Source organism: Callithrix jacchus, chromosome 12 (genome assembly GCF_049354715.1).
Source record: "Callithrix jacchus isolate 240 chromosome 12, calJac240_pri, whole genome shotgun sequence".
Classification (NCBI taxonomy): Eukaryota; Metazoa; Chordata; class Mammalia; order Primates; family Cebidae; genus Callithrix; species Callithrix jacchus.
This window is the reverse complement of record NC_133513.1, coordinates 50,803,507-50,824,338: the sequence shown is the minus strand read 5'-3', so window position 1 is coordinate 50,824,338 and position 20,832 is coordinate 50,803,507. Positions and strand designations below refer to the sequence as shown.

The 20,832-nt window shown below is 51.3% G+C and overlaps 1 protein-coding gene and 1 long non-coding RNA gene across 2 annotated transcripts in view; one reads left to right on the top strand and one right to left on the bottom strand.

The window, feature by feature from the left end:
• Positions 1-20,832, bottom strand: part of ZCCHC24 (zinc finger CCHC-type containing 24) — a 63,690-nt gene that overhangs the window by 27,373 nt on the left and 15,485 nt on the right. The window lies entirely within an intron of this gene.
• On the top strand, positions 292-14,222 carry LOC128929290 (uncharacterized). The gene is made up of 3 exons (XR_013524389.1): positions 292-441; positions 2,880-7,426; positions 7,667-14,222. It is a non-coding gene; the product is annotated as an uncharacterized LOC128929290 (long non-coding RNA).

Sequence of the window (20,832 nt, the reverse complement as noted above, 5' to 3'; positions counted from 1 at the left end):
TTCTTTACTACTTGTCATCCTAAAAGATTGAGAGCTGCATTCTTTCCCCATCTTTCTTGTTCATTATGGAATGTCCTGTGCCTAGAGAAGTGCCTGGCACATAGTAGTTACTCAATAAACATACAATAACCGCTCAGACTAAAGTAGCATGCTTGAACACTGATCTGACCTTCTGGGATGTGCTCAGGATGAGTGGAGCCCTGTGTTCAGGGGGCATCTGGCCAGCGTGGCAGGGGAGGAGTGACATCACAGAGGAAAGAGTCCCTTGGGGCTGGGGCAGCCTGTGCAAAGGGCTGGACCACAGGAAGCACGGAGGGCTTGAGGCTTGGAGGCCAGGCCACTCCAGCCTCAAAGTCCTGGACCATATCATAGAGTTAGATGTCAGCCCAGGAGTATGGGGAGCCAGGGAAGCATTGAAAATGTGAAAGTCAGCCTGGCATGGTGAGATCTCTTTGGCTGTTGAGTGGAGGGAGGGGCTGGACATGAGGAGACCAGTTGGGGGTACCGCCACATTGCTGGGGAGAGGTGGTGGGGGTGCAGTCAGGGCTGAGGGGTGGCAGAGGGAGAAGGGTGAGAGACCCCTGAGACTGAGGGAGGTTGAGTCCGCACTTCGGCTAGCCTTGGGGGAGGAGAGTGAGGGCTTGAGAGTGACTCCCAGGTGTGTGGCCTCAATCATCTGTGTGGCTGTGGGGGCTGAGCCAGGTGCTACCCTCCTGGGCTGTGACAGCCCTGGCTCTGACTAGGGGACAAGGCAGGTGGTGCAAGGGAAGGTGACGACTGTGTCCTGCGCCAGCAGTGATGGATGAAAGGAGACTGGCCGTCACTGGACAGCAGGCAGCCTCATGATAACTGTCTGCCCCGGCTCCTGTCCTCAGGAGTCGCCTATAAACCTGTCACGTGAACCTGCTCAAGGTGCCCCTGGGGGTAGGGTCTACCCTAAACCTGATTTGGAGGCATGGCCAGGCATCCTGGCCTTAATTAAACACACACACTCCCCTGCAGGTGAGAATAGACTTAGAGCAGGAACCACAGTGCAGGCCACAGTGCAGCCCAGGGCTTTCCCCACTGTTCTAAGTTGCCTGCTGGGCCCCAAAACAGTTCTTCAGAGCCACAAAGGAAGATTCAATGGAAGAGGTGTTGACTCTAAGGCGGAAGAAAACCCAGGAGGGAGAGAATGGAACCAGAGTCTAGAGGGAAAGGCGGCCCCGGCCTCCCAGGGCTCAGTGTGCCTGGCACGAAGGCAGTCCATGACCAGGGACATAGAAAGACATTTTCTAGAAGAGATGAGAGTGGTTGCATGTTCTCTTTTGGTGCGATTCTCCCCATTTTCCATGTGGCTATTTTTATCACTTTTAGAAATCTCAAAGTGATGAGCAGAGAGCAGGACTGCCAAGGTCTCGTTCCACTGCCCACAGGCCCTGCACTTTCCAGAGGAGGAAGCTGAGGCCAGGTGACTCCAGCCCACACAGCCCATGAGGCTGGCCAAGCTCAGGCCTGCTGGGATCTCAGGCCAGTGCAGGGGAGAGTGTGAAGCAACTGTGGGGATAGAAGAAGGGTCAGGAGACTTCCAGAAGGCACTCTGGCCCCTCCTGGAGCTGCCATGCTCAGCCCTGGGAGCCTGCCATACCACTCTGAGCTTTCTCAGCCCCAGAGGCCTGCTGTGCCAGGGCAGGACCCCAAGCAAGTCCACTGTCCCCAGTCCCTGGAGCTCCCCACATGTGCCCCTTACAGGACCCTGGCTGTCTCTCCTGCCCTTCCCTGGCTCCCAGTAGCCCAGAAGGCCAGAATCTCGGGAGTGGGAGGAACCACGTGGGGAGTCTTGGCTTGTGGAAGCCCTGGAGCAAGGACTTTCCTGTTCCACCTCCACAGGGGCACTGAGCCTGTGCCCTGAACTGGGCCTGGGTGGGCACAGGTCTGCAGCCTCACATACACACGTGCATGCATGCACACAAGGAGCGAGTGGCATGCACCATGGCATGACCTGCCAGCTCTGTTTTAAGTCAACTGACAAGGAAGCGAGTGTCGAGGCAGAGCCACGGCTGCAGAATCCCAAGGGAGGTAGCTCTGGAGCTTCCTGCTAAGCTCCCGGGTCCCCTGGGCTGGCCTCTGCGAGTGTGCATAGGTGTATCGGTGAGGGGCAGACATGCCCGTGTGCACCCTTGCCCCTTAACAGACCCGTGTATGTACACGGTGTGGGTGGCCATGCAGAGCCTGGTGCTCTATACCCATCTTCAGAGGCTGGGCAGCCACAGGCAGCTCTAGATTTCTAAAAGTGATAAAAATAGCCACATGGAAAATAGGGAGGATCCCACCTAAGGAGGAGAACATGCAACCACTCTCATCTCTTCTAGAAAATGTCTTTCTATTTCCGAGGCCACGGACTGCCTGCAGCCACATAGGGAGATGCCACCATCCATCATGTGGCCCTGCATCCCCTCTTCTAGCTGAGTATGCACTGAAAGAGAGCTCTGGCTGTGTGGTCCTGGAGACCTGGGTTCAAATCTCGACTTAGTCATTACTGGCAGCAACAGCTTGGAGAAGTTTCTAAAATGCTCTGAGGCTCAGTTTCCCTGAGTAGGGATAATAAGATCAATTGGGAGCCAGTCAAAAAGCTTTAAGGAGCTCATGAGTGCCAAGCACATGGCTGGAATTCAGTTAACAATAGCCACCATCACCATCACCATCATCACCATCACCATCACCATCACCATCACCATCACCATCACCATCACCACCATCACCATCACCAATCACCATCACCACTATATGGATACCTGCCTAAATCTCAGGTGTCTAAGGCCTTTAGACTCTTTCTCCTCTACCTGCCAACCTTCTGAAAACCCAGGAGCGTCTGAAATCCATCATTTTACCCTCTGAAGGATTACAAGGAAGTCTACCCAGCTACCTTCAACAAACACAAGCCGCTGGTCGGAAATGGATTCAGTGCTGAGTGAGAGCGTTGGATGTGACCAGCCTCTGCCCCTGCCCTCCTAGCATGCCAGGGTTTCCCCTGGGGTCTCATTTAATCCTCGCAGTAACTCTGTGAGTTAGCATCCACTGGTCCCAGCATGGAGAGGCCCGGAGAGGTGGAGGAACTTTCTCAAGGACACACAGTGAGTGAGTGGAGGGAACCCTCCCCATGCCTGACTCTTCAGCCCAGCCTCTGCCTCCTGGCCTCTGAGCCTGATGTGTGCTGGCACAAGGTGGGCACCCGTCCTGGGGGAGTGGAACGGAAGACTGTGGTCAGGCAGGCAGGAAATGGCCAGGAGGTCATGCAGGGGCAGGGGGAGCCTCTCCTGGGCCTGTTGAAACCTGCCAGGCTACAGCCTTTAAATGTGTAATCCTGAGTGGCAGGACTGGTCCCCTGTCCCCTTGGAGGGACCCAAAGATTGGCTATAGAAAGCTGATGGTTCTGTGCAGAAAGCCAGACCTGGTCTGGACTAGCTGGAAAGGACCATACAATGACAGCTGGGAGTTCAGGGTCCTGGGTTTGGACGCCAGCTCTGTCAGGCATGTCACCTCCTCCTTCTGGGCCTCAGTTTCCCTATCTGGAAAAGGCATATATGTGCATGTGTGTGTGTGTTTGCGCGAGCGTGTGTGTGTGTGTGCATGTGTGTGTGTGAGAGCGAGAGAGAGGGAGAGAGGGAGAAAGTGTAAGGAGGTGCTTTGGGTGTGATAGCCTCTAATGTCTGGGCCAATCTGACACAGAACTGACAGCTTTGCTGTAAGATGGGAGAATGCAAGAAGTGATCTGGGGACACGGCTACATGACCACCCACTGCCCTCCTTGCCGCACGGTCACATATGCCCCTCACACTCTCTCTACCTTCCACTCCTGTACAGCCAGTGTTGGAGGAAGAGCCAAAGAAGTGAGAGCTCTGTGGGGTCTCTGCTCTCCCCACCCTCCCCTCTTCCCCTAAGACAGGCCTCCAGGCCAAGGAGGTGAGGGGGCATGCATCCAGGCTTATACAATCACCACCTTGTCTCAGGGAGACAAAGGCCAGGCCCCAAGCCTTGGCAGCCAACTGCCCAGATGGAATGACAGGTCACAGAGCTGCTGAATTCAGAATTTAAAAAATATTACTGCCACAATAGCTTAAGTTCTTGGAGTCTCTAGAATTTGGGATAATGAAAATGTGAGAATTACAGACATGGAGAGTCTTCATTTCAGAGAGGAATAATACCCGCATGCTGGAATGCAGAAACACGTGGAAGGTTTCAGAAGCACGTACTTTAGGTATATAGAATTATTAGAGAGTCTCAAGCTCTTAAAGCTGCAAAACCAGAACAGGTAAGTGTCAGACTCCTCTGCCCTGGGAAGCCTCGCTTCCCACAATAATAACGCTGCAGTCATATGATCTAGGGAATCTGGGACTGAACATCTGACAGTGTTAGAAGCAGGAACCTCTGCAATGTTCATTTCGGAGTCTCCTGGAACCCTGTAATCTTGCATTTCTAGGACTTCAGAATGGTAACTGTGGTTATGAGCACCTGCAACCCCCACGTCTGCCAGAGCAGCCCGCCATTTCAGACCTGGTTATGGTGCTTTTGCCCAGCTGCATGTCAGAATCACCTGGGGAGCTGGGAAAATGCCTGTGGCCAGGCCCACCCTGGATCTGCTGAACCCGAATTTCTAGCACCAAAAGCCCAACCAAAACAAACAAACTCAGCTGGTTCTAATGCAAAGCCCCAGTGTGGAATCACCGATCTTGTCTAACCTCTCCTCCACATTACACACTGGGAAAGAGAGACTGCAAGTAACCAGCCCAGGGATACACAGTGCTGGTCCCCAGCCTCTTCACCCACCTCAGGCCTCCCAAGCCTCTGCTTGCTTCCTCTATTCCCCTTGGGCTCCAGGTTTCCTGGCCCTAACTCGCTGCATCTGTCTCAGAGGACTTCTGCCCCTGGGGTATTCCTAATGATCTTGAGTACCACGAAGGCTAAGCCAGAGTGAGACACACAGAGTTGCTAGGCTCACAAAGCCAGCCCCTCCCGTCCTCCCACCTACAGCCTCAAACCTCCGGGCTGCTTCAAGAGAGGTTACTAAGGTCACCAAGGTCATTCCCCAGCCTCCAGGGAGGCCTGACATGAAGACAGGCCCCAGGCACAGAGAATCAGAAGCCAGGGCTCCTTGCTGTGTGACCTTAGATGAGTCCAAAATGGTTTCAGGGCAGGATGTGGGGCAGAGGACCTCTGGGAATCCGTTCCAGTTCTGCCTCCCGACCTCACACACACTGGCTACACGTTTAAGGGGATGGAGCCTTCAATGTCCTTGGCTGGCTTGCTCCTGATCAGTTGGGACGTTGCTTATTTCTAACCTGGAACATTCCAACTGTGCTCTCAACCTTTAGCCCTCCTGTGTGAAGATGGAAACTATCTGGTACAAACGCCCTTCGCTTGTTCAGAAGACACCCCTAGCCCTCCTGAGCCCAGGCTGAGGGTACCCCCTCCCTCCTCCCCAGGTCTGGCAGGTCTTGCTGATTCTGGTGGGAGTTTCATTCCCAACAAATGCGGTTGGTCTCATCAGAGGTTGCTGGAGGGACAGAGGCTGTCAGAGCTTCTGCCCGGCTTCAGCTGAACCCTGTTGCACTCACGACTCCTAAGCAGTTAAGGAGGACAGGGGTCTGGCTGGGCCACGGCGTTGCCTCCAATGAGATGGGAATTTCCAGCCAAGAACCCCTTGTAGGCTATGAAGAGAAGGCCCAAGAGGCAGCCTCCAGGAATGGGGAACTGGGAAGCTAGAAATTCCCAGACCAGAGTTTCCCATGGGCGATGGGGGCAGCTTGTGAGAATGCAGATTCTGACCCAGCAGGACAGTGGCAGGCCCTGAGGCCCGGGAATGTGCATTTCTGATAAGCTCCAGGTACTGCCACTGCTGCCAGTCCACTGACCACACTTTTAGGCAACTTTTGTTCAACTTGGGTTTCGTCATTTCCAGCTTTGTTAGCTTATGAAACCTACACAGCAGCCCTGAGGGACAGAAGGGGAAACTGAGGGGTGGCAAGGGCAGTGGGCTTATTCAAGGTCACCCACTTGGCTCTGCTCCTTTGTCTAAACTCCTCCTCTATGGCACGTTAGAACCAAACGCCTTGGTAATGAGTGGCCTCACTGAGCGACTCCTTGTCCTGCCTCTAACTCGACTACGTGGTCTGAGGCTGCTGGGGTACCTAGTGGGTCCTTGATGAACTGTGCTGGCTCCCTGTGGCCTGAGCTGGTGGGATAGGATGGGGAAGAAGGGATTGGAAATCAGCCAGGTCTCAAATCCCAGCCATGCCCTTGGCTCCTATGTCACCCTGAGCGAATCCCCTGACGTCTCTGAAGACATCCATGACATGCACCATCCCTGGTATGTGGAGGATGCTCAGTCAACATGAGTTCCCTGCCTTTCTTTCCTCCTCCACATCCTGAGTCTTGTCCATTTCTTCCTTTCCTCTGCACATATTTATGACAGCACAGTCTCTGAGGCAAGACTACTGGGAAACACATCCAAGCTGTGTGACCCTGGGCAAGTCACTTACCCTCTCTGTGCTTCAGTTTCCTCCTCTGCACAATGGGGATAAGAAGAGTGTCCAGCACAAAGGCCATGAAGAGATGAAATGAGTCAATGGGTGAAAAGTGCTCGGAGCAGTGCCCGGAACACAGTGAGTGCTCCCTGTGCATGTAGCTGCTGTGCTGTTAATATATCTCCCTGATGACCAGGGCACCACTCAGAGTGTGCACCGTGGCAGACACTGCCGATGGAGCGCTGAAGCCACAGCAACGCAATGGCTCACACCTGCTGAGCACTCACTATGTGCCCGGCGCCGTGCTAAGTGATTTTCTGCCAGCCTTCCCCCATCCCCGAGATCACAGTCAAAGGAGAATGCAAAACACTAAGCTGATTGTGCAGGGTGTTTTGGGAACATAGAGGCAGGACTGACGCATGGGGAGGGCTCAGAGGGCCTGCAGGAGGTGGGGACACAAGACCCTGTTTGAGCTTCACAGAATCCCCCCAGGAAGGTGTGGAGGAGCATGGGCCTCTGTTGGGTTTTACCACTTGTCATCATGCCTACCGCCCTGGGGACACCCCTCTACCTCACCATCACCCCAACATGTGGGGGAGAGACCCAGAGCTCCCACAAAGCCAGGGAACCTGGAGGAAGCCCAGCAGGGAGGAAAACCTGGGTTCACAGTGCCTCCCGCAGCCTGATTTCTGCCAGGGCCAGAGCTCAGCATGTCCTAGAGGACAGACCCCCTCTGTTCTTGTGGGCAGAGGGAGCAGTGGGAAAGCAGGGCCTGAGGTCAGACTGACTTGGCCTGATCCTAACCAGCTGTGGGACCAGGGGCAAGTTATGTCATCTGTTACAAAAGAAAAGAAGAAAAAAAGGATGAGAGAGAGACCGATCAAGAAAGAAGAGTGGGCATGTGGGCCACAGATGACATCCAGGTGAGTGTGAGAACCCAGCCAGCAAATGAGATGAAGGCACCCTGTGGGCCAGGCACAAGGGAGGTCTGGTATCCCTGGGCTCCTCACCCCCGTTCCATGCACATTTCTTCCCTGCACCTGCTGCCCCATTTCTCTGAGGCCCGAGCTTGGAATGGGTGGGAGGGACTATGTGTCAGGCCAGGGGCTGTGTGACTCTCCAAGTCAGGCCAGATTAGTGGTGCCAAGGCCTCTAACCCACAGGCTGGGACCTGCCAACTTGCCCCAGCTGGGCCACCTCCCACTCCACACAAAGCCACTGGGTGCAGGAGGCACCCAACACAGGCTCCACCCTGGACAGCCACCCCAGACACAGTGGAAAGGGAAAATGCTGCCGTCGCAAATCTGCCTCCAAGACCCCACGGCAGCCGAGGCGGGGATTGGCTCACAGCAGCCGCCAAAGCCTCAGGACCCTCACTCGCACACCTCCAGTCATGTCAGCAAACATGGCTGCCTGCTGGGCAGTGGAGCAAATGGTACAACGTCACAGTTCTCAAAGTGCGTTCGCCTGCCCAGCCACCTGTGGATCTCACAGAAGCCCTGAGAGACAGACTTCATGGCTGATGCCACCTCAGGCACGGGGGTGTGGGGACCCAAGGTCAAGGTCAACTTGGCCAATGTTGAACAGCTACTGAGTGACAGCCCTGGGATGAGAGCTTGGGCCTTCTGACTCCAAGGCCGTGCTCCCTCTGCCAGCCAGGCAGACACAGACCCTGCCTGGGAAGGGGCCTCGGGAAGTAGAAGATAGGCTTGTGCCAGGATCGGCCCTGGGCTAGGCAAGGCTCAGCAAGACAGAGCAGGAGCACAGGGCTAGAAGCAGCCCAAGGGGCACAGAGGGGCACAGGGGGCTGCACCATGGAAGAGGACGCGTTTGGGCTAAACCTGGGCGAGATGAGAGCGAGTCACTGGCTAAGGCCATGGCACAGGTGTAGTGGGGAGGAGAAGGCTGAGCAGAGAGGTCAAAGGCCCGGGGTGGGCAGGAATAGACATTCCAGGTAGGGCAGGGCAGAGTGAAGCCCATCCAAAGACGGGCATTCTCCATCCTTAGGGGCCAGATGGGGATGGGGGAATGGTGAGAAACCTGGCTGAGATTTCTTACCTCTTGAGGGCCTTAAAAGCAGGTTCTGGTGTGGGGGTGCTGTCCTGCTAGTTGGAGTTCACAGAGAAGAGCCCTGAAGGCTGGGATGGTTAGGGAAGACTCCCTGAGAGAGGTGGGCTCAAGCTGGCCTCTGAAAGGGGGATAGGAGGGAAGAGATTTGGGGAAGGCATTGCAGCTCGGGGACAGTGTGAGCAAGGCCTTGAGGCTGGAGAGCCCAGGGTGTGTGCATGCATGCACGTTTGCATGTGTGCACATGTGTGCATGTGCGTGCCTGTGATTAAGCAGCTGCAGGGGTGGGTCAGGGAGGAGGAGAGGGGTCCGGTGCATGTTGCTTCCCAGACATCCAGGCTGCTTCTCATCTCCCTCACACCAACCCTCGCATCAGGTACATGAGCCTCAGTTTACAAATGAAGACAGATCTGGCTCCAGAAGCCCCAACAGTGAAGGCTGCCACTTACTGCTTGTGGGAAGCCAGGCCCTGTGTCAGACGCTTTCCCCACATGCCCTGCAAGGATGGTGAAGCCATTTTACAGATGCCTGGGAGAAGTTGGGTAACATGGCGAAGGACACACAGCTGGGAAAGAGCAGAAATGAACTCTGAGTCTAGCTCAGTGAGACTCTGCTACCTGGGGCTCTCCTGTTCTTACTGAGGTTGAGGAACCAAGGGATATCCAAGCTAGAACCTTCCCCAGGGCCTTCACAGTAAAGGGCACTTGAGTTATTCCAAGACAAGTTAGCCGCGGGAGAGGGGCAGGCCAAAGGGCTGGCACACTGGAGGCCCTTGGCAGGTGAGGACTAAATGAGTGAGTGAATGAGTGAATGAGTCTTTCTGGCCTTCAGAGGAGGCCAGTTCCTCTGAACTTGGCGAAAAGGAGAAATCAGAGAGGGCTGCATGAAGGAGGTGACACTTGGAGCTATTCAGCTTAAGGATGCACTTGCTGTGCTGCAGTGTTCCATTCACTAGGCCATGCAGGTAGTTCAAGACCAGGACTGGTCCTGGCTCCCAAGCTCTGCCAACATCTCTGTCCCTAAGGCTCGGAAGCAGAGGGCTGGGGAGGGGAGGCCACTGACACATCAAGATTCCTGGGACTCCTAATCATCATCTGCGATTCTTCCAAAAGCAGAACTGGCAGCTGAGGATGTGAAACTGGCCCTCCCAGGCTCTTTCCTGCCAGGCAAGAGGCAGCAGGAAGGATGTAAAAGTAGCTTCCTGTGAACCCTCACACTCCAGGACCCACCCCTCCAATCCCTCACTCCTGCCCCACCCCCAGCAGCTGCTCCCATTTGTCTGTGAAAGGGCCAGCATGTGGAGAAAGATTCATCTTCCCTGAGCCAGAGGAAAACTGACAGGTGGCACTGGGCACATTCTAGCTGTGCCTCATCACCCTCCTCCCACACCTTCCAGCTGTGCCCCATCACCTCCTCCCACACCTTCCAGCTGTGCCTCATCACCCCTCCCACACCGTCCAGCTGTTCATCACTCTCCCCCACACCTTCCAGCTGTGCCTCATCACCCTCCTCCCACGCCTTCCAGCTGTGCCTCATCACCTCCTCCCACACCTTCCAGCTGTGCCTCATCACCCTCTTCCCATGCCTTCCAGCTGTGCCTCATCACCTCCTCCCACACCTTCCAGCTGTGTCTCATCACCCTCCTTCCATACCTTCCAGCTGTGCCTCATCACCTCCTCCCACACCTTCGAGCTGTGCCCTATCACCCTCCTCCCACACCTTCCAGCTGTGCCCCATCACCCTCCTCCCACACCTTCCAGCTGTGCCCCCGCACCTCCTCCCACACCTTCCAGCTGTGCCCCATCACTCTCCTCCCACACCTTCCAGCTGTGCCCCATCACCCTCCTCCCACACCTTCCAGCTGTGTCTCCACCTCCTCCCACACCTTCCAGCTGTGCCTCATCACCCTTTTCCCACACCTTCCAGCTGTGTCTCCACCTCCTCCCACACCTTCCAGCTGTGTCTCATCACCTCCTCCCACCCCTTTCAGCTGTGACTTATCACCCTTTCACATCTTCCAGCTGTGCCACATCACCCTCCTCCCACACCTTCCAGCTGTGCCTCATCACCCTCCTCCCATGCCTTCCAGCTGTGCCTCATCACCCTCCTCCCACACCTTGCAGCTGTGCCTCATCACCCTCCTCCCACACCTTCCAGCTGTGCCCCATCACTTCTTCCCACACCTTCCAGTTGTACCTCATCACCCTCCTCCAACACCTTCCAGCTGTGTCTCATCACCCTCCTCCCACACCTTCCAGCTGTGCCCCATCCAGTTGTGCCTCATCACTCCTCCTCCCACAACATCCATCCTGGGCACAGGAAAGTCTCCAGGACTCAGTCCCTGAAGCCAAAGTCATCTTAGATTTCCCCTGTCCCCTCCCAAGACCCTGAGAAAACAGTCTTGTCACTTGGCCTCCCTGTGGCTCTTCCCAGATGCAGCCCCTCTCTTAGGGGGTGAGGGTGGAAAGGGAGGACTCCAGCCACTTCTATGAATCCTCACAGTGCTGAAGCAGTCTCTTCGACCCCTGGCATGTCTCAAGCGAGTTTGAAACAGTGGAGTTGAGGCATAATAATAATGACAGTAGCCTGGGCTTGGCAGCTTATGCCTGTAATTCCAGCACTTTGGGAGGCCGAGGCAGGTGGATCACATGAGGCCAGGAGTTTGAGACCAGCCTGGCCAACATGGCAAAACCCTGTCTCTACTAAAAGTACAAAAATCAGCCAAGTGTGGTGGTGCACATCTGTAGTCCCAACTACTCAGGAGGCAGGAGAATCGCTTGAACTCAGGAAGTGGAGGCTGCAGTGAGTCGAGATCATGCCACTGCACTCCAGACTGGGTGACAGAGCAAGACTGTCTCAAAAATAATAATAATCATAATGACAGTAATTAACAGAGTCCTACTTGCAGTGCAAGCAAGGTGCCAGGCACTCTTATAAACACGTCAGACAAAATAACTCAGGTTCACAACATCCCATGAAGTAGTATGTCTTAGTACAGTCATTTTACACAGGAGGAAACTGAGGCCTAGAAAGACTGAGTGAATTTTTCCTGAAGGCACACAGCACTGCTGCTACCAGGTGGCACTGGGGTAGAATGCAGGCAGGCTGGCTTCAGGGCTGTGCTCGAAGGCTCATCACTGCAAGGAGGGGGCTTTGGCAGGGGAGGAAGGAGAGCCTTGAGGCCCGGATGCTGGGTTTGGGGCACTACCCTAAAGTCAGCAACTGTGCCAAAGACACCACCTGCCAAACAGCAGACATGACACCCCCAGCAACACCCATCCCAGCTGACATTCTCCGAGTGCTCACGACATTCCAGGTTCTGTGCCAAGTGCTGGAAGAACCTCAGCCGAGGCCCCTCGGCCAGCCAGCCCAGGCTCCAGAACCCCCTGAAAGGCTACCTGCAGCACCCATCCCCTGCTATGCCACCTGCCCTGGGCCCAGGCGTTCCTCAATGGGAACACAGAATGATGCTGTCTGTCCTCCCTCTTCTCCCTCTTCCTCCCTCCCTCCCTTCTCTTCCCTTCCTTCTTTTCCTTCCCTCCCTCCCTTCCTTCTGGATGCTTGCTAATGAGTAGTGGGTGGCAGTATAACACTTTGCTAATTCCGCTGTCTAACATTAAAAGGGCTTTTTGTCTGTGGTGTTCTCTTTCTGCCCCTCCCTCTCTTCCTCCCTCCCTCTATGCAATTTATTTATTTATTTAAGACGGAGTTTTTTGCTCTTGTTGCCCAGGCTGGAGTGTAGTGGCGCAATCTCAGCTCACTGCAACCTTCACCTCCTGAGTTCAAGCGACCCTCCTGCTTCAGCCTCCCTAGTAGCTGGGATCACAGGTGTGCGCCACCACACCCGGCTAATTTTTTTTGCATTTTTAGTAGAGACGGGGTTTTACCATGTTTGCCAGGCTGGTCTCAAACTCCTGGCCTCAGGTGATCTGCTCACCTCTGCCTCACAAAGTGCTGGGGTTACAGGCGTGAGCCACCGCGCCAGCCTTCTATACATTTTTTGTGACTGGCAGTCCTTTCCCTTGCATGTGCACTAACATGTGAGGTGGACGTGTACGAGGATGCCCTGGTAGGAGGAAGGGGCTAGGTCCCCCACTGGCTCACCATACCTGTCATCCTCTCTCCCTATGCCGCCCAGCTCTGGGGCTCTGAGAAGCTTCTAGTCAGCCCACAAGGTTCTGGAGGGAAAATTCTGCCTAGCCTCCGTCCTGCTTAGCCTGTTGCCTTTCTGGGCTCTAGCCACTCTGGCCCCAGAGGACACCCAGACCTGCAGTGAGGTCAGGGCTGGAATGAGGGGTTGGACATCACAGGCAAGGGTCAGACATGGGCTGGGGGCCTTGGCCCTGCCTGCTGCCTCCAACAGCCCACTCCCCTCAAAAACCAGGCTGCTCTGGCCTGAAGAGGGCTGAGGGGGCTGGGGTCCTCGAGGGCTGCAGAGACCTGGATGAGAGAGAAGGGGGGCTGGGCTAGCCCCCTCTTTCCCTTGTCTCCTGCCCTTTTCCCCAGCAAGACCCTGAAACTATTTACATCCCGCCCCTAAGATCTCAGCTGTTCTAGGATTCCATTCTCTCTGGGCTCTATTTTTCTTCTTCTTTTGCAATCTCCAAGAAACCCGAGCTGCCAGATGGGTGGGGGCGATGATTGTTTTCTGTCTGACATCTGGATTTCATTAGCAGCCCTGGGCATGCTGACTCAGGAATGGCAGTTCCCCTCAGGCCCTCACAGACCTCTCTTGGTGTCTGGTTCGTAGCTGGACACAAGAGGCACAGGTGACAATACCCCTCAGCTCTCCTCAAAGGAGTAACTAGTAACCCCAACAATGTCTCAGAAGTGATGGACACGGGTTCTAGAGAGCTTCTGCTCCCAGGTCAGCACCTGAAGGGTGGCTGCCAGGCTGGGTGTGGCTGGGCCTGACAGCAGTGAAGGGCAAAGGGAGAGCTTAGGAAAAGGCACATAGCCCCCACCACTACCCCAGGCTCAATTTCTACAGTGGTACTGAGTACATCATCAAGGCACCAACCTCAAATCACAGATAGGAAAAGATGGCCCAGAGAGGTTAGGCAACTTGCCCAAGGTTGCACAGCAGCTAAATGGCAGAGCTAGAATTTGAACTCTGGTCTTCATATTAAAAATTCAAGGCTGTGTCCTTTGACCTCAACAAGGCATTGCCCACATCAACATCTGGACCCTCACCCTGCCTGAGCTTTAGTGGAGTGGTAGTATCTGGAGTCCTCATGTCCTGTCATCAGAGAGACCCACGGTGGCCACCCAATAGAAAGCTGCCCCCAGACACCCTCCAGGGCTGCATTATGACTTCTGTGGACGCTAGGCACTTTTGCTTTTGTGGCCCCTTTCTGCATAAAACCTATTAAAAATTATATTTTCTGGCTGTGTGTGATGGCTCACGCCTATAATTCTAACACTTTGGAAGGCCAAGGTAGGCAGATCACTCGAGGTCAGGAGTTTGAGACCAGCCTGGTCAATGTGGTGAAACCCTGTCTCTACTAAAAATACAAAAATTAGCTGGTAGTGGTGGTGCATGTCTGTAATCCCAGTTACTCAGGAGGCTGAGGCAGGAGAATACTTGAACCTGGGAGGCAGAGGTTGCAGTGAGCTGAAATTGTGCCACTGGACTCCAGCCTGGGTGACAGAGTGAGATTCCATCTCAAAAAAAAAAAAATATCTATATCTATATCTATATCTATCTATCTATCTATCTATCTATATATATATATATATATATATATGTATATATTCTGACTGCATTGGTGTAAACGCAAATCTCCAGGCTGAGTTCACAATTATATATTCATTATTATACTCATTTTCTCTTCTGTTTATAAAATAAACAGAAATAGAAGCATATCTGTGGCTGAGTGCAGTTGCTCACGCCTGTAATTCCAGCACTTTGGGAGGCCGAGGTAGGCAGGTCACTTGAGGTCAGGAGTTCAAGACCAGTCCAGCCAACATGGTGAAACCCCGTCTCTACTAAAAATATAAAAATCAACTGAGTGTGGTAGCGGATGCCTGTAATCCCAGCTACTGGGGATGCTGAGGCAGGAAAATCACTTGAACCCTAAAGGTGGAGGTTACAGTGAGCCAAAATCGCACCATTGCACTCCAGCTTGGGTAACAGAGCAAGACTCCATCTCAAAAAATGAAAAAGAAACGTATCTGTAGACCCTAAAAGTATCATGGACCTACATGTGCTACTAACTACTGCTTCTCATGGAGAAGGCAGCCTGGTGTTCGCAGAGAAGCACTCTTCTGTGTTCTTCAGCTGATCTGATATTTCCCTGTGTTCTCACTGATTTGTACTTACTGCCTGACTTCACCATCTGAAACGTAAGTCCCTAGACAGAGGGAGCCTTTCCTGTTTTGCTCACTGTGTTGTCCTCTAATGCCTGCTACGCATCTGACACATAGTAGACGTTAAATAAATGACTGCAGAATGGATAAATGAAGGCGAATCTACCTGTTCCTGCATGTTTATTTGTATCTCAGGTGGCAGCCCTTTGTCCAGGCAGCTACCCTAAAGATCTGGTAGCCCTCCTTGCCACCTGCTCCTCTCCCCGTCACTGGGCACCAGGCCCTACAGATGGCACTTTTCTACAGTCTCCAGAATCCGTTCCCTCCCCTTCAGCCTCTGCTCACTGCTGTCTTGTGTCCAGTCTTATCAGCCCCTAACCATGCTCAGGGGCTGGCTTCCTTAGCACTCTTGCCTCCTCAGCCCGGCCTCCAACCTGCTACTAACAGGATCTTTCAAAATGCCAATCTAAGCATGTCACCTAAAACCCTTCTCCCTGGCCTCCAGATAAAGTCCAAGTTTGTGCAGCCTGGCACGCAAGCCCTTCATCACCTGTTCCAACCACACCCCCGCTCCTCCCCCAGGAGCGCCTGCTGTGGCCCAGGGCTCGCAGTACCCGGAAAACATATTCCTGTTATTTACACGCTTGCTTGGAAGCCTTCTCCACTCCAAATCCAAGCTCCTCCTCTCTGAGTCCTCCCACGAAGCTCCAGGCTGAGCTGGGCTGGCACACAGGGCTGGGCTCACCACAGCCTTGGTACCCCGGAGTGGCCAACACTCTATCTGTCCCACTGAGGACAGGCGAAGGGCCTTATCTAGCACAGGCCTGGCACACAAGAGGCTCTCAGGAATGGTTGGGTGACAAGAGCATGTCCTGAGCCCTGCTCTGTCCTGGATAGACTGTGTGTCCTGGGCACAGATGTGGCACTGTGCCAGGCCCCCTGCCACAGACCCCTGCAGGCAAGTGCAGCTGGCTCAGAGCAAGACACTGCTGCTCAGTCCTGACCAGTGCAGAGGCCAACACGGGATACCAGGCAACCCTGCAGGCAGGCCCAGCAGATATCAGCACGTCTCCCTGCAGTCAGTGGGTTTTCTGTTGCCACCAGAGCTGGCAAGCCCAACCCACTCCTGACCTACCTGACTACACCGGGGCAGCAGACACCCTGACGGTGGACTGGTGGTGAAACTACCAGGCACACCAACTTGGCCAGACCGGGCCTGGGATGGCTTCTGCCCACATTGTCATGGTCCCTCTCTACTTCCAATCATCTCTCTTTTTAAAGAACCCTGACTTTCTGGGAATGACAGTGGAGATGAAAGTCTTGATGCCAAGGTTGATGCAGGATGATGTTTTAAAAGCACGTGCATTAGAATCAGGAGCACCTGAGTTCCCATTCCAGCTTTGATATTCACCACTAGCTGGGTGGCCTTGGGCAAGTCACTTAACTTCTCTGGGTGTCAGTTTTATCATCTGGCAACTGGAGATCAGTATAGAACCTACTGAATTTTTGACAGCATTAAATTAGCTAACACATACAACATCCTAAACTCAGTGGAACTCAGTGCTAAACACAGTGCTTACAGGGTATTGCTATTGTATGGGGTATCATATTACCATTACCCTTAGGTTGGATGGCTGGGACACTGCATGGGGACAACAGCAGGTGTTTTTTCAAGAAGCAAATGATAGACACTCTTGAGTCCTAATCCTTCTTGGCTCGGCGCTGACATTGGCTGGAGGTGGAGCACGGCCTAGGCACAGCCTTACCCCCCATGGAAGGCCTGCCCTTTGGTGACATTCAGTACTGGCTTGTAGCACCTTCTTCCTCTGTTTTGGGGGTTCCCATTCTTCCTGCCAGTGCCCATCCCCCTCCCGCTGCCCTGGGGATATGTGAGAGGCCCCATCAGTCTGATGAGCCGAGCTCGGACACCTCTATCGTACTATGAAAGTGAGAAAGGGACAACTAATAAGTGACCAACCTTTGGCTCCTGTGGCAGTGAATGCTTTAAGCTCACTTTCACTGTCACCCTTCTAGACCCCTGGGGCACCATGGGCAGCTTCAGGACCTAGACAGGGTTGGCCTAGGGTTCTGCACATTCTACTCCCAGTTAGATGATTAAAGATTTTTAAAGCATTTAGATCATTTAAAAATCATCCCACAGAAGGAGAGGAGATAAAGGAGCAGAAAAATACTTGAAGAAATCATGGCTGAAAACTTCCCAAATCTGATGAAAAAATTTAAACAATGCATCTAAGTGGTTCAACAGACCTTAAGCAGGATAAACATAAAGGGATGCGAAAACAGACGTAGTATAGCAAAGCTGCCGAAAGCCAAAACGAGGAGCGAACAGAGCTAGGCAGGAGGACCATTTCTGCATCTCACGGGATTTCAGTCATAAATCTGAGGCGTTCTGGTAAGACACAATGTATAAGACAAACCCTGGAGCAACCCTAAGAAAATAACTCAAAAACATAGTGAAAGAAATATTAAAGAAATTAAAACGTTACTTAGAAAATTAATGCAAAAGAAAGCAATTTATTGTATTCTTCTTTAGAAGGAATAGAGAAATAAAAAAGACAAGAGTAATTTAGAAGGCAAGTGGCAGACCTGATTCTAACTATATCAAAAATAGCATTAAATATGAGTGGGTTAAACAATCCAATCAAAAGGCAAGGATTTTCAGATTGGATGACAAAAAACAAGATCCAATTATATGCTATCTATAGGCGATGCATTTTAAACTCAAATATATGAATAGATTGAACATAAAAGGATGGGAAAATATCTGTCATGTAATCAGCAACTATTAGAAAGCTAGGTATATTAATATCAGACAAAACATACTTTAAAACAAAAAAGTTTACTAGAGATAAAGAACATTTTATAATGATAAAAGGATTAATCCATCAAGAAGATACAACAACTATAAACATAGGTACACCTAATAATAGAACACCCAAATGCACGAAGCAAAAACTGACAGAATTGAAGAAAGAAATAGACAAACAATAATTTCTGAAGACTTAAATAGCCCCCACTTAAAATAATAATAAAAGAACTAGGCAGAATATCAACAAAGCAAAAGAAGACACAGACATCACTGTGAACCAATGAGACCTAACAGACATCTATAAAACACTCCACCAAACAACAGCAGAATACATTTCTCTCAAATGCACACAAAATGTTCTCCACAATAACTCATAACGCTGGGTTCTAAAACAAACTGCAAGACATTTAGAAGGATTAATATAATATAAAATATTCTATGACCACAATGGAATAAGGTCAGACATCATTAAAAGATATTTGGGAAGCACACAAATATGTGAATATTAAACAACACACTCCTAAACAGCCAGCAAGTCAAAAAGGAAATTGCAAGGGGAATACAAAAACTACCCTGTGATAAATGAAAATAAGACACAATATACCAAAACTTATGGGATGGGTCTCAGAAAAAAATGCATAGCTGTAATCATCTACATTAGAAAAGGAGAAGGTGCCAGGCACAATGGCTCATGCTTGTAATCCCAGCGCTTGTGGAGGATCAGATGGGAGGATTGCTTGAGCCCAGGAGTTTGAGTCTTCAATGAGTTGTGATCACATCACTGCACTCTGGCCTTGGTGACAGAGTGGGATCCTGTTTCCATAAAAAGAGGAAGGCAGGTAGGCAGGCAGGCAGGAAGGAAGGAAGGGATATAAAATCAATAATTTAACCTTCCACCTTAAGAAACTAGCAAAAGAGCAAACTAAATCTAAGGCAAACTGAAGAAAGGAAATAACAAAGATTGGAGGGAAGAATTGAAAGCAAGCAAAGACATTTACAAACCACGATCACAACAGCAATATTTGCAATAGCCAAAAGGTGGAAGCAAACCAGTTGTCCATTGATGGTGAACTGAGGAAAAAATATGGTATATACATACAATGGAATATTACTCAGCCTTAAAAAGGAACGAAACGGTTACATGCTACAATGTGGATGAATCTTGAGGAAATTATGCTAAGTGAACTAAGCCAGTCACAAAAGGACAAATGCCATGTGATTCCACTTACATGAAGTACTTAGAGCAGTCAAATTCATAGAGACAGAAAGTAGAATGGGGTTGCTGGGGGCAGGAAGGGAGAATTATTATTTAATGGGTACAGCGTTTCACTTTTGCAAGATGAAAAGAGTCCTGTGGCTGGAAGGTGGGGATGGTCATACAACAACGTGAATATTTAATACCACTGAACCATAAGCTAAAAATGGTTAAGATGGCAAATTTTATATCATATGTATTTTACCATAATTTAAACATAAAGATTAAAGTGGAAAGTAATGAATGAAAAAACAACAGAAAAATCAAATAAGCCAAAAGTTTGTTCTTCAAAAAGTTCAAAATGATTGACAAAACTTTAGCTAGATTGACCAAGATAAAAGAGAGGACTCGAATGACAAGAAGCAGAAATGAAAGAAGGAACATTATTAATGACCCTACAGAAACAGAAAGGATGCTGAGAGAATACAGTGCACACCTGTGGGCCAGTAAGTCAGACAAATTAGAGAAAATGCCCAGGAGGAAGCAGACTCTAGTAACGGAGTCAAAAAGAAAAAAATCAGAATAGGTCTATAATGAGTAAAGAGCTAAAAGCAGTCATCAAAAGTCTACCCACAAATGAAAGCCTGGGCTCAGATGGCATCATAGGTAAATTCTATCAAACATCTGAAAAGGACTTGGTCCCAATTCTTTACAAACTCTTCCAGAAAATACAAGAAGGAACATCTAAATTATGGGAATCGATACCCACCATAACATGGGTGAAAATATTATATGAAGTGAAAGAAGCCAGTCATAAAAGAACACACGTTACATGATTCCAGTTATATGAAATGTCCAGAATGGGCAGGTCTATGGAGAGAGAAATTGATGAGTGATTACGGATTTGAGGGGATGGATGATCAAGAGGCAATACCTGGGCCAGGCGAGGTGGCTCACGCCTATAATCCCAGCGCTTTGGGAGGCCGAGGCGGGTGGATCACTTGAGACCAGGAGCTCAAGACCAGCCTGGCCAACATGATGAAACCCCATCTGTACTAAAAACAGAAAAATTAGCTAGGCATGGTGGCAATGCCTGTAATCCCAGCTACTCAGGAGGCTGAGGCACAAGAATCACTTGAGCCCAGGAGGTTGCAGTGAGCCGAGATCATACCACTGCACTCCAACCTGGGCAACAGAGCCAGACTCTGTCTCAAAAAAAAAAAAGAGGTGATACCTAAGGAGTATGAAGTTCCTTTCTCAGGTGATGACAATGGTCTCTGATAAAGGTGACAGTTGCACAACTCTGTCATATGCTAAAATCACTGAATTGTACACTTCAAATAGAGAAGTTATATGGTAAGTGAATTATATCTCACAAAACTGTTCCCAAGAAAATAATTTTATTTTAAATATGTAAGTAAATCCTAACATGCTATTTCATTTGTGACACAGGTTTCCTTCTGTAGTTTATAAAAGCCCTATCGGCTTGTTCCTCCCTTCAGGGAGCTTTGCACTGAGCCTCGCTATGTGTGAGGTACGTTGGGCTGGACTGGTCAGATGGTGAGGAGCACAGACATGAATCCAGCCCAGCACCTGCCCCTGGAGCTATGGCCAGGTGTGGGCTAGATAGCATCCAATTAGACTCCAGCATGCCCAAAAACCTAGTGCCTGGCCAGGTGGGTGCACCTTCATAGTGACCCAAAGAAGAAGAACATGCTAGCCAACATTTATTAAGTGCTTCCTGTGTGCCAGGTACTGTGGTAAGCACCTTCCATGCAGTTTCACTGTGCCCTCACAATACCCTGGATGTCAGTGCTCTCCTTAGCCTCATGTGACAGGCAACGAGACTGATGCTGTGACCCTCTGTCTGTCCTCTCGACACTCACGAAGGGAGGAGGGAAGTGCTTGGGCCTTCGGGAGTCCCGGAC